Source organism: Lissotriton vulgaris, chromosome 3_1 (genome assembly GCF_964263255.1).
Source record: "Lissotriton vulgaris chromosome 3_1, aLisVul1.2, whole genome shotgun sequence".
NCBI lineage: Eukaryota > Metazoa > Chordata > Amphibia > Caudata > Salamandridae > Lissotriton > Lissotriton vulgaris.
This window is the reverse complement of record NC_141689.1, coordinates 1,063,971,694-1,063,986,260: the sequence shown is the minus strand read 5'-3', so window position 1 is coordinate 1,063,986,260 and position 14,567 is coordinate 1,063,971,694.

The window sequence follows — 14,567 nt, the reverse complement described above, 5'->3', positions numbered from 1 at the left end:
AATAAGGAAATAAATAAATTGGTGAGGGAACAATATATATGTGGTGCGGTAGAAAGATCACAGAAAATATCCCTTCTTAAAAGGAGGCGGAGCAGGTTAAAGAAAAAAATGAAAAGAGAAAAAGAGGACATGTTATGGATTGGATTGCGAGAAGCCGCTGTCCATGGGAACGCTAGACAATTCTGGACCCTTATTGGGGAAGGATGTGGTTCTAGAGTGCGCCCATCTCCAATTCCTATCTCCGAACAAACCTGGGTTAATTACATCTTAAGTCTGTATGCAAAAAATGATCGGCTTGTGCAACTTAGGGGAATTGAGGAAAATACTACCCCCATAACTGAATACCCCTCAGTACTATCCATAGAATTAGCTATAAGAGACATGCGTTCTTCAGGTGCCATGGGTCCTGATGAACTCCCGATATCAGTCTTAAAACAAAATCCAGTATCCTGGAGCAAAATCCTATTTCCTCTTTTTAGGATTTGTTACCTTAAAAAATATATTCCAGCATCCTGGAAGGGGAGTATTCTGGTTCCGCTATTTAAAAAGGGTGATAGGAATTTGCCTATCAATTATCGCCAAATAGCTCTTCTAGACGCTATCGGGAAAGTGTTTTGTAAATGTCTATTATCACTAATTAATGATTGGGTGGCGCTAAAACAAATCCTTCCCCTAGAACAAGTAGGCTTTCGTAAGGGCCACGGAACGCTGGACAATCTTTCCGCTCTTCAGACAATTACTGATAAATACATAGGGGTACGTGGCGGAAGAGTCTATGTGGCCTTTATAGATTTCTCCACAGCATTTGACAAGGTTGACCGTCCACTGCTGTGGAGAAAGCTCGCGGCTATGAGAATGCCGACATATCTATTAGATATGATTCGGCTGTTGCATACAGACACCTGGTGCCAGGTGTTGCAAGGAGGAGACAGGGGGCTTTCTAAGAATATTCCTTCTTGCAATGGTCTTAAGCAAGGTTGTTTACTTGCCCCGTTACTCTTTTCGTTATATATTGCTGATTTACCCGCCTCTCTCTCCTCTTGCGATGGTATAGCTCCAATTCTGGGCGGAAAACACATCTCATGTATGTTATATGCGGATGATATCATAATAATGGATCTTATGCCCAAAGGTCTTGCCAAACGCCTCCTTGCTCTACATGAGTATGCAGTTGTTCATTTCCTAAAAATTAATGCAAGTAAGAGTAAAATTATGTGCATCACAGGCCGGAAAAAACATAAATTCAGGAATTTTTCCTGGTCTGTGGGAGATGACAAACTGGAGGTTGTAAAGAATTATGTTTTTCTTGGAAAAGTAATTTGTGATAATTTAAGTGCCAAATCCCACACCGACAACAGTGTCCGAAAGGCATTAGCTCAAGGAAGAAGTCTAAATTCACTGTACTCGGCACTGGGAAAAAGGCATTTTTCTCATTTACTGGAGGTCTTTAGGGCAAAGGTCCCATCCACCCTTCTATATGGTTTAGAATTAATTGATATAAAGCACTGGGATTTCTTAAATAAGGTGGAGGGGAAATTGCTAAGAAGTATTTCTTCAGTCAGTTCCGCCAGCTCCGTGGCAGCCTGCAGACTTGAGTTCGGTCTGCGCAGCAGCTGGGTGCAAGGCTTGGCAGCTGTGGTGCGCTGGGTCGCAAGCATAGCCAGAGGAGAAGAGGGGACTATGAGGTTCCTCTTAAGGACTGAATTATTGGGAGGTTTAGGGGAACACTCCTTGATTGTTAGCAACTTTAGAAAGGCTGTATCCCTCTTGCAATTGGAAGAGAGTACTCTCTTTTCTTTATCTGCATCCCAGTTAAAGTCTGTCCTGAAGGAAGCCACTTGGGACCTTAGTTTTAGACTAGACTTTACTGCTACTTTTGATAAGAAGGGTGTCAATCTTCTTACTGATTCATTTGCAAGAAAATCCGCCCAACCTTACGCCACTTGGAACTTACCTCATGGTATTAGGAGATTTTGGTTTTTATTGAGACAAGATTTGTTACCCCTAAATAATCTTTTGTCTAAATGGCACGGAGTATCTGCAATTTGCAATTTTTGTCATCTCTCTACCCAAGACCGAATACATGTACTTTTGATATGCCCAGCGTTGCGTTCTCATCGCAGTAAGTGGATAAGACAAGTATGTTTGCAAATGGGTATTCTAAATGTGAATTCCTTTATGTATGCTTTATATAATCCCCCCAATGAGAGATTTTGTTTTCATATTTTTAACTTCTTTAAATGTTTTTTAGAAATTTTTTGAAGACCGGCATGCTTAATAATGTGTCACTCTGTGTTCCAGTAATTGTCATTGCTATGATTTGCCTACTTTCACTGAGAATGGTATTTTGTATTGTACTTTTTCTTTATGTGGACCTCTAACGAGTTCCAAAGCATAATAAAGATTGAAATTGAAATAAAATATCAAGAGTAAAATGAGGAAATCTATTGAAGCACCACTTATGCAGACTGCACAGCGAATAAGGTGAGGCCTCTTTTTTTGTAATGGGCCCTCCAGCATCCACAATTGAACAGCACAGTCATGCAGCTCTAGTTGTTGCTCAAAGAGGTACACCAGAGACTTCTTTAACTAATGAGAGGTTAAGAGCCATTAATGCAGAGGAGCACCTGTAGAGGGGTAGAACCAGGGCAGAGATGGAGACATAAAGGAAGTGGTAAGAAGTGGAATCGGAGAGTAGGAAGTGGTAAGAAGCGGAATCAGAGAGAGTGACAGGGACAGAAACCTTAAAGCAAGTGAGTCAGACTTGAGAGGGAGAGCAAGAGATGAAGAACGCCTCACAGAAATGCGGCATGTCCCACAATAAAAGACTATCACCAAAAATGCATCATTGCAAAACATCAGGAAGCGCATATCCCAGTTGATCTAAATATCATAAGGGAATTTAAAATGAGGTATAGCGCAATGTGTTCTCTTGATCAATGAGAATGTGCAACTTGCTGGAACAACATTGTTGGAGAGTACTAAATCAGATCACTCTGTGGCTTCCAATCCAAACGTGAGCCCAGAGGTGTATGCCTGTCGGTAGAAAGCTTTCACAAACACTTTTTTGGGGTCATGGCATATGAAAGGGGGGGAGAGGTAAAGGAGACACAGCAGAACCTGTTCCCTAGTCAAAGAGGATATCTCAGCGAAGATATAGAATCCCATAAACCAGGTGTTATCCACATCTTTACTCCTCCTCTGAGAGAAACCAAACATTGTGTTACAATTGTGGATGTGTGGTGTTAAAGTCAAATTGCTGTACTGTTAGAAGGCAGGTGTTATTCACAAGGCAATATGCATCCAAACAGCTCTACATCTTAAATTATCAGTTCTCAACTACAAGCCCATAATGATGCTTTCTTCCAGTCCAAGAGTCTGTGTACCACAAGGCAAACTCTGACTTTCACCAAGGACAGAGAGTCTGAGCGGTGATGGTAGGAAAGTTGAATAACCAGTGGCGGCTGGTGACATTTGAAAGCAGTGGGGCGTAAAATCATTCTCATACTGCAACGTAGCATGTGGATGTGCTGCTAGGAGTCGTAAGTCTTCAGCTCTGACTGAACCCGACCGCACTGTCAAGACAGCCATAACAAGAAGACTGTACACAGTTACATGATGACCGGAAATTCCTGAATATCACTCAGGGTCAAGGATGTCAGCCTAGTTCATTATTAATATTCACTCTCCCAGTCCCACTCCTTACCGCAGTGCTGACCTTTCCACCTGTACTCGTTGTTGTAGTTGCTCCTCACATCTCTCTGAAATTAGTCGCTCAGATCTCCGACTCTAAGATTAATAATGCATCGCCTGGCACCCTATGCAAAACTGTCTCGTCTCCATACATGATCTGAATGAATGCGGTCTCGGAGCAATGCATGATGCTTGTAGGGATTCAAGATAACAGCCAGGCCAGACTTACTTTGGACCTAGGGGGAATCAGTATACTGTATGCGGCTGCGGCGAGCCTTGGTGTGCATGCGATTGGGATGCGAATCGGTGCAGGATACCATTCACTAACTTCAAAGCCCACCCGCCTACCATGCGATGCGTTATGCCCAGGGCGTGGGCAGAGAGAAATGTGGCTTTCTTGCTGATAGCAGTGAATCCAATGAGGCAGCAGGAGGCCCCTTTTGTGTGAAGTGGTCTGTACGGGGGTGTGCAGGGACTGGCCCCTGAACGCAAACATCCCTTGACCTCCCCCAGCTCACCTAAAGCACCGATAGCTTAGTTGCCTCGCGCAGAGGATGGGTTTGTTGATGTGTGCCAGCAGGGGTCAGAGGGTAAAGATAGGTCAAGGAAGGGGGTAGGTAAAGAGGTGTTAAAAACACCCCCTGCTGTACAACAATGAAAAACTAACACCACTTTACACTAGGAAATCAGACAGAAAAGAACAGGCAGAGACAAGGCTGGAGCAAGGTGAGAAGGGCGCTGCTGTTGGTATAATCTTAATGCACGCAGCCCCATGACCGGCACCACCCCTCAGAAAATTGGCGCCCTGGGCCCAGCTCGCCCAAGCTAAAGGCCGGGCCCGAATCCAACCCACAGCTACCACCTCCCCCATTGGTGTAGCCAGTGTTTAGAGAGGGAGGCATTCCGTCCCCCCAAGGTGTGTCTGGGTGGCAGCAGGCAGGCTGTGCCCTCACCCCCACCCCCCAAGAGGACGTCACTGGATAGGAGGAGGGTTGAGTCAGAGACTAATACTACATACGTAAGTGGGTAAGACAAGTAGTCTCGCCTCTTGTTTTGTTTGTGTCTGAAATCCGGGCAGACTGGGCACCGGAGGGTACAATACCAACATAAGCGCCGTTCAAGCATAGTCAGACAGTTAGGTGTGGTGTGCCACCTGCGTGCCCCTTTGCCGTGGATGCAGCTTGACTCCAGACGGCACGCGGTCTCCGGCCTTACCCCGTCTCTTCACACATTAACCGTTTCCCGAGATGTCCGGGCCCATCTCTCTAAAGTAGGGATCGTTTCATTCATTCAAGCCACCCGCCCATCACCAGCAATGAAGTAAATACCTCTTCCCCCTTCCAGGCCGGTGCACACTGCCGAGGCTCAAATGTATGGGTATTACATTTATTGACAGTTGCGAGCCGGCCCAGGCCCTGAAACTTGTTTCTGTAGAGGCCGCCAGCCCGGGATTACAATTAGGGTGTGAAAACTCTGCAGGACAAAAAAAGGGAAGGGCAGACTCACCGTGACCTGTGTTTTCTGTAATTGTTTCAGAAGTTGAACTTTACTACTCATTATGATTTAATAAATCATGACATGCCAGATGCCACCAGGCACCCACACACGCACCGGTCCGCGCATGCACACCGCACACGCACTGACACACACAGTCACTGACTGACTGTGATACAAAAAAACTAATGTTTTAGGAAGAGTGCAGACTGAGTAGAGAAGAATAGAATTGCTGCCAGTCACGAGATCTACGGCGCTCACTCTCCTCCTCGTGACTCTACTTGTTGTTGTGTAGTGTTGCTGGCGGTACGCCAGGCGCGGTGACGTGCCCACAGCGGCCAAACCCCACTACATGCCTTGCCATGGCCACATGTGATTGGCCTACACAGTGCATCAGCACTGAGCACAGCCGCCACCCACGCGTGGAACGGAACCATCCTGTGTGCGCGGTAACTCACTCAGCCAATCCTGGCGCAGCATTAACAGTGCGACTGCGCCAGGATTGGCCAAGAGCAGGGCTAATACTGCCCATAATGAGACCCGGGGGAGCCGGGTCCCTGCCTGTCGGACTGCTAGGGGTGGGGGAGGAGGGAAGGTACTGCAGCGTGTGTGCGCATGCGTGGGCAAGTCATAAAAATGACTTGTCCAAAATGCGCACACTGCTGCCTGCTGCCCTGCCATCCTTCTGCTGTGCTCTGTCACAGCGCACGCTGCCTGTCACTCAAAGGCTTCAAAACAACAGGCCCGCCCCCACACCCTTCCGCAATGAGGTCAGGTCCGAATCCAATCATTATTCTGTGCTGCTGCTGGTGCGTGCTTCTTGTTACACAGCCCGTTGATCATAAATCGATTGAATGGCAATGGCATGCGTGACACTGCAGTGACGGTCGTCCTGGACAGTGGGGCAATGCCCCAACGCCCCCAATGGACGCACCGCCACTGTGAATAACCCATGGTGCACGTGGTCTTGGTCAGGCGACACTGTGGGGCCAAACAAGCAACTCCTGGCTTCCATCTACAGTGCTGTAGCCACTTCTTCACTGTTTAAAATGTAATGCCCCCATTCAAAGATGTATTTACATGAAGCGACATTCACATTAATAACGCCACGTTCATGTATAGAGATGCAGTGGCAGCACTCTTCCAGGTGATACGAAAGGTTGCATGTGGTATGATCCTTCTCTTCCTTGCATCCTGAACCCTCTTTTCAAATACCACTGGTTCGGAAGCAACACTAGACCCCAAAAAATAGAGAGAATTCTAAGAAGGTTCTTTCTGCAACAGCTGACAACTTGCAAAGAAAAATATTGAAGTGCAAAGCTGGTATAAAAAAAAAGAAATGCCACATCAGTGGCGGTTGCGTCACAATTGCGTGTGAATATTTTCTGAAAGCACCAGAAGCAAAATAAGTTCCACTTTAAGCACTGCACTTTCTCGTGGATAGTCTTTCACTTCCTTCAGAACCTACATGCAATTTGAAGGGAGAAAAAGATGTTCATGCTGAAGGACTTCAACTGCAAATGTGCCAGACTCATCTTATTCAAGATTTGGCGGAATGCCTTACAGTACAGTCTACAAATCGGGTACTTCCTCTGCAGCCACCTCATATATTATCAAACTGATAGCTGTAGAAGGTCGGTATTCCATAAATAAGCACGCAGTCAAGAAACAGTTGCTCAGTGCCAAAGTTGTTTGAGATGCGGCCTCTTCCTCCTTCACATTCCATTCAAATACTACAATAACTCAGTCCCTCATTATAAGGGCTGCACTAATATGATGCAGTAACACCTCACAGAAAAATACCAACACCACAGAATCAGATTTTTCGAGGGTGTGCACATTGTTTTTTTACCTGGTGAAATTTGTTTTTGACTTGACAGCAGAATTTACATCTACACAGAGAAATAGGGGTGCATGGTCACTTTCTGTTTTTCCAATACTTAGAATTACAATGCAAGATAACTATAACATCAACTATTACTCACTGATATACAAAAAATAAAAAAACACACACATCGTAAATTTACTTTTAAGATTTGACCTTTGTCGAGTGGCTCAAAATTTTAAGAAACACTCCTTGTAAATCATCAAAAATCCTTTAAACTTACTCTGGATAATCCAGTGGTGTAAGTAGGGCACAACTGTACCAGTGCACATTTTACATTTTTGACTTTTTCCCTACATATGGTAAATGTTTCCCCTATGAAGAACAGTCACCCCAACACACCGATGTGTGCAAAAGCACTGCAAGCTTTTTCAATATTTGTGGCAAACTATTCCGCAAATCCTAAATCTAAATTAGGATTTGGAAATGTCAACACTAAGTTCTACAAAGTGAGGCTACAGCTACAAATTATTGTAAGAATTGGGCCCAGTGTAAAATATAAATCAAGCTAGAGGCAGCATTAAAGTACATTGACCTAGCAAAATTCACCAAGGGTTTACCAACGTTGACAGCCTCTCTGAGGTTGCAAGTGAAGAAAGATACAATACAGCAATGTGTCACCTAAGTGCTGATGATATTTGACACAATTAATCAAAAGATAACAAACTACTGCACAGTGGAACTTCTATCAGCCTTTTCCTTCGGAATTCACTTCTAGCATGAAAAAAATCTGTATAACGGTTTACAAAAACAAACAAAATAGCTGATAAATAATTAACTGCTTTTAGAAAAACTTAAAACACATTGTAATGTAATTCTTAAATATCAAACATTGTACTACATAAATGGTTTTCTTTTCTCATTCGCTCTGCTTTAACTTGCCCTCCTCTGCATTCTCTCACTCAAACTGATCTCTCTGGCCGCTCTCTGCAGTCTCACCCCTCTTCTCTCCTACTCAACACACTCTTGCCCCTCTCCTTTTCCTCTCTCTCCGTCTCTTCCTTGCCCTACCCCTCCCTATGCTCTCCCTCACTTCCCACATTCGCCCCTTCCATCCTCTTGCCCCTTCCCTCCTCTCCTGTGCCTCTATCCTCTCTTCCCACTCCCTTCTCTCAAGCCCCTTACATTCTCTCTCGCCCCCGTGCTCTCCCCGTCCCCTCTGCTCTTGTTACTAGGGGCAGCTCCTCCACTAGGGTGGCGGAGCATCACCCCACTGCTTTCTCACGAGAAGCAGAAACATAAAAGGGAGGGGCTGCTTAGGGTAGGGGAGGAATGGCTTACCACTGCTGAGGACGCTGACTGTTTGCGCACTGTGCCTTTTCTCCATGTAGAAATTGACCTCCCCATAGGCGCCTGGCTGGTCGGCTTCCTGACCAATCACAACGCTGCCATTGCAGCGTTGTGATTGGCTTAGGGGAGGGGAGGGGAGGGGAGGGGAGGGAGGCTGCTTGTTTCCTGTTCCAGAGCAGCAGAGACTATACGGGACCGCACAAACCCCCCGCGATTCATGTTGGCCGCGACTGCTCGTAACTCCCCATCCTCTCTCCTGCCCCCCTTCTACAAATTCAACATAAACTTGAATTTGCGACCTCATGTGGGCTTTTCTTGATTTTCACCGTATTCAGCTTAACCCCTCTGCCGCCGCCGGAATTCTGCGCCTGTGCTACACATTCCGATCGCGAGCATGGTCATGACGGCTCCCGGCCGTCATCAGCACACGCCCAACATAACTGATGACGACCGAAAGCCGTCATCAGCACCGAAGGGGTTAAAGCACTGAATTAGCAATTCTTAACTACACCTTTCTGACAAAAACAAAACATCTGTTTTACCGACAGTGATTAGGTTACTTATATTCACATACTGAATTGCTCTTTCCAGTTGACTGCATCAAAGTAGTATGGAAGGAATTTAATGCATACTCTCATGTTGATTACTTTTAGTCTGTATTTAGAAGATTGTATAGCAGGACTGAATATCTAGCAAAAGGCTTGATATTTCACAAGAGAAGGCTGCCTCTAAAAGGCATGCAGGGTTGGGAAGAGTCAATTGTCTTACTGTATGTGGCATGCAACTGACTCTACCCTTGTCCTACTTTCCTTTCATTCAGCTTAAACAAGAATGGTTTTTAATTTGGATGCTTCGTTACTTTTTACCTGCAATATCTACCAGCTGCTGGTTACTCCTCATGCCAAAGATTTAAAGCACAATACTCAGTGATTTAACATGAGGTAATTGTGACAATAGTCATCATGGTTTCAAAGTGCCTATTGGTCTACGTTAATAAAACTGTTAAATGTCACACTGTAAGGAATCTTCAACAATACCATTCCATGTCATTGTTGTCTCACTGCTTGAAGAGAGAGACTTTGTAGTTTATAAACCCTAAAACTAAAGTCCAGTCTGGGTCAGCCACCTATTTGCTTCTGGGAGACAGTAAATACATATTCAAGGCTAATTACGAGCAAATTAACCTCCAGGAATAACAATTATTAAAAAAAGTAAATTAATTATTTTTCGAGCTGGCTCCATTCCTGTAATACAGTATCATTATTTCATATGGCTCACCAGAGTTTCTCTATCGGCCAGCCAGCTTTTCTACAGTGAAATTAGCTTTTGGGTTTTAGGACGTGTTAACATCAAATTTCTACATGTCCTAATTTTAAATACCATTCGCCCTGCCGTCTGGGTACAAGGTGTATGTATCGGTGACTTATTAATATGAACAGAAAAAGGTCTTTAGCTCTCAAAAAGGATTTATTTTGACAGGTCGCCGAGTATATGTTGCCCTGTTACAGTCAAACTACAGTGGTAGGCCTGAAGCCATGTTTGCATTGCCACTATACTGGAAGGCACTATAGCTGCTGCAGTCCACTAGTGGCATTTAACTTCCAGGACCTTGGGTACATTTTGTACCAGGTACTAGGAATTATAGACAAATTGTTGGACCTGGCCTCGTGGCGTGGTTCCCCCCCCCGCTACTCAGCTCTCCGTTAGCCCAGCCCCATACTTAGAAACCCCTAGCTACCCTGCCCATGTCCGGCCAAAACGCCCACGGCCCGCATCGGCCTGTCCCCGGCCACCTTCCCAGCCCGCACGCCCAAAACCGCAAGGCCCCATAGGCCCACCGGCAGCCATTTTCCCTTCCCGAGGTCCCTGACTCCGTGGGCCTAGCATGACCCCAGCCCCAACACAGCTTAGCCTCCGGACGCGCCAGCCCCCGTTTTGAGGGTGAGGGCTACCCTAGTGAGAGAAGACAAGGAGTTTCGATGGCACCTCCGGCCTCACCTGAGTGACTGGTTTCTGTCACAACTCTGGTCTTCCCCTGGGGCCCAGTTTCGATTGCACCTCTGGCCTCCCCGAGTGCTGGCTCCAGACCTGCTGGGCGTCTGGGAATTCCCGGACGCATCCTCAAAGGGATCAAAGGACCAACCGCCGGACCTCACACACGGGCCGCCCCCAAAGCCTCGGATCTCCGCCTGCGAGGGTCCGGACATCAAAGGGCCACTGGACTACACCAAGGCCCGCCCCTGAACTAGCGGGCAGTTGTATCTTGGACAAGGAAGCCCTGCTGATCTGATCGCGGCTGAACTGAACCTCGTAACTCTTCGAGCCCTGCTGACTCTGTCGCGGCTCATTCTTGGAACTGGAACATCGGAGCCCTGCTGACCTCATCGCGGTTCAAGCTTGAAATCTGAAGATCTACACCAGAGGCCTTCAAACTTTTCCATGTTGAGCCCCCCCAGCTGAATTCCCCCAGATGTTGGGCCCCCCCACCACCCGACAGAAACCTCGGGAATCCGGCACACCACATGATCTACTGCCATGCGCACACCACGGGCCATATCCGGCAAAAAATGCTCAACACAACAAGAGTGCCTAGCAAACTGCAGGCCTGTGAGTGGGTGTGACGAAACGACAGAGGCGTACCAGACAGCTCAAAACACAATCCTCCAAGACAAAATGTGCGCAAATTCTCCCCACTAGGATGCCCTGCCTTACACAGGACACAGATCAACAACAACACCACCAACATGAATGTGACGGGTGTGCCGGTGCCCAGCCACACCTAGACTCTCAATCTGTGGGTGAATCCCTGCCACTGCCATCCTTAGGCTGTGCTCCACATCCAGTTCTAAACGGTACCTAGTCTATAACACCGCAAGTGCTGAGAACCCAATCTCACAAACTCCCCAACAAATAAACAAATACATTGTAGGATGTAAAGCACCATGCACAAGTGAACCAAAGGGAGGACCGCCGTGATGAACCCACTATAAGGAACACACCATGGGTGCTTCACCAAGCGGAACCCAAAACATGGAACCCGACCTTGCCCATGGGGGCCCCGCATTCAAGTAGCAGCTGGACGTCACGCAAAATGTCACACGCATGATGCATAGATCCCACATATGAGCAAACATAGAATACAGAACAGTAACACATAGGCAAGGGAGCAGCCAAACAATTCAAATACCTTCCACTCTGAACCACAACTCTCATGGCACCAAGAAAGCAAAGGAAGTCATCACAACCCTCCCCATCCATCATGTACACCTTGTCATCCACCAACTCCCCCACCATTCATTCCGTCCCTCCATCTGAGTCCCATCCACATCCAAACCCCTTCAACCACTTGCAAACCCATCCACCTTCCATCCCTCCATCCATCATCTCACCTCTTCATCCCTCCATCCACCCCCTCACCCATCCATCCATCCATCCCTTCACCCAATCTATCCCCTCACCAATCCATCCACTCTTCCACCCATCCATCCACCCACTCATCCATCCAACCATTCACCCAAGCTATCCTCCCACTCATCCATCCACTCCTCCACTCATCCATCCACTCCTCCACTCATCCATCCACTCCTCCACTCATCCATCCACTCCTCCACTCATCCATCCACTCCTCCACCCATCCATCCACTCATCCATCAAACCACCCACCCTCTCACCCATCCAGCCGTCCCCCCACCCACTCATCCATCCACCCAGTCACTCATCCGTCCACCCACTCAACCCCCCACTCATTCATCCACCCATCAATCCCGCTCTCCACCCTCCCCCCACTCATGCATGCACTCTCTGACCCATCCATCTCCATGCTCCTCTCCTCACCCATCCATGCACACACCTGCCCATCCACTCTGCCAATCATTCATCCATGTCATCACTCATCCATCCATCCATCCATCCATCCTCCCCCTCTCTCTCCATTCCCCCCTCACCCAGCCACCCATCCCTCCATCCACCCTTCACCCTTCACCCATCCACCCACTCATCCATCCACTCATGAATCCATCCATTGACCACTCATCCACCCCTTCACTCCTCCATCCATCCCCCCGTCTATCCACCCTCCTCAATCACCCATCCATCCCCACATCCACCCCTTCACTCATCCATCCATTCATTCATCCCTTCACCCATCAATACATCAATCCATCCATCACCTCTCTCATCCATCCACCCACCGACTCGTCCACCATCCACCCCCCCCCATCGATCCATTCACCATTTCACTGATCCATCCACCCATCCATCTACCCTTCCAACCATACACACATCATCCACTCCCATCCATCCCTCCACTCATGCATCCATCCTCTCTCCCACCATCCATTCACCCCTTCACTCACCATCCATCCCCTCACTCATCCATCCACCCCCCACCCATACATCCACCACTCCACCCTCACACCTTTTATGATTAAAATTCGAATCTGCAGACCAACATCCCTGAACACCGGGTGCCCACACGAGGACCGCAGACCAGAGCCCACTGTCCCGATTCATGGCCCAAACCCGGATTTCAACCTCTCCCTCCCTTCCCAAAATAACTGAAGGACTCCCGCCCCCCCCAACTCCCCCTCACTCCCACCCCCTGGAAAGGCTGGGGCCCTGGACCAGAGCCCACCCTGCCCGTGCCTCAAAACCTCTGCGAAACCTTCTCTCCCTTCTGGGAAGAGCTAACTCTCCCAGGAGGGGGTTAATTCACAGAGCTGACAGCTTCAGCTGCAGTGGGAGGCAAGGGGTCTCCTCTGCTAAAACTGAAAGCGTGTCTGTTTGTTTGCTTTCGTTTTTAGCAGAGGAGACCCCTGCCTCGCACGCTGTTGACTCCGTGAATTGGCCCCCTCCTGGGAGAATCACCCAGACAAAGAAACGGGCACAAAGGGAAGATCGAAGTGGAGCCCGCGCCCCCCCTGGGATGGCGCCACGCCCCCCCAGGGGGGCGCGCCCCACAGATTGAAGAACCCTGATCTACACCGAACCTTCTGAGCCCTGCTGACGTGGTCGTGGCTCCTCACGAACTACCCTCCGGAGCGAGCCCTGCTGACTTTGTCGCGGCTCGAGGAGTACTCTAGTCCGGCTGGACTATCGACGATACCAACACGAGTTGAGTCATCCTCAAGTGAGTAGGATCACCAGTGCAACTACCACCTTCCGTAACCCGCCGGCTCGAGGATTGAGAGCTGTGCGCAGGGTACGCTTCGTACTGGCTTATGAGACTGAGACTGTCTACCCCCTCCCTGAAGCCTTGAGACTTTTGCGATCCCTCGATCGTTGTATATAAGAGTGCTAATTCTTTTACGTGATTATAAAGAAGTTGATATCGAAAACCCACGGTGTGGTGTCTGTTCATAAGTGTGGTGTGGTCCTCGTGTGTACGATTCAATACTTGAGGTCTTCCCCGGCGGAGATCTCTCGTAAGGCTCGGCATTATTGGTGGGAGAGGCGGGTCACGGAGGAGTCGGGTAGACATAACCTGGCCTCTGGGATCGCCCCTTCTACCACAAGTTAAATATATCAATAAGGAGTAAGCCAATTCAACCAAGTTTAAAGAGGTGCATAGTCCTTTAACTACTGGTAAGCAGGGGTAAAGTGCACAGACTTCTGAAGCCAGCAAAAAATATATAGAGTCCAGCAAAAGGCAAAATAAATCTCGGGAGACCACAGGAAAAGGCAGCTGTCCTACAGAATCTTTTACCCATGGAACTAGAAGGCTTGACACCTAATCTCAGTTTTACTACTTCACCTTAATATGCTGTAAATAAACACTGTAATTTAGGCATGCCCACAAACACAGTAACATTACCATAGCAAGGGCAGTCCGTTGGCACCTACATTAGAATCACTGCCACTGTAGTTGTGAGCTATTGGAATAGTTGGAGATGGAGAATCAGAAGACATGGTTTTTGATCCTGGTCATTCGTTTGACCAATTTGTGTGCTTTTGTGGAATGACTTTTTGAATGCATTTCTCTCAGAAAGAATTTGTAAACAATGTAAAAGCTGCTAGTAACTGTGTGGTTTAAAACAAATCTTGGATAGTACCAGGGACAGGGAAGACGTGCTCTATTGCATGGCATATTCACCAAAATAAAATATGTTTCCATGTGCCTTTGTCCACCTGAAGAATTAAAGGCATACTCAAAGACAAGTCCCAAGCATGGTATTTATTAACAGATTCAGGGCTACTTATCGGCAAA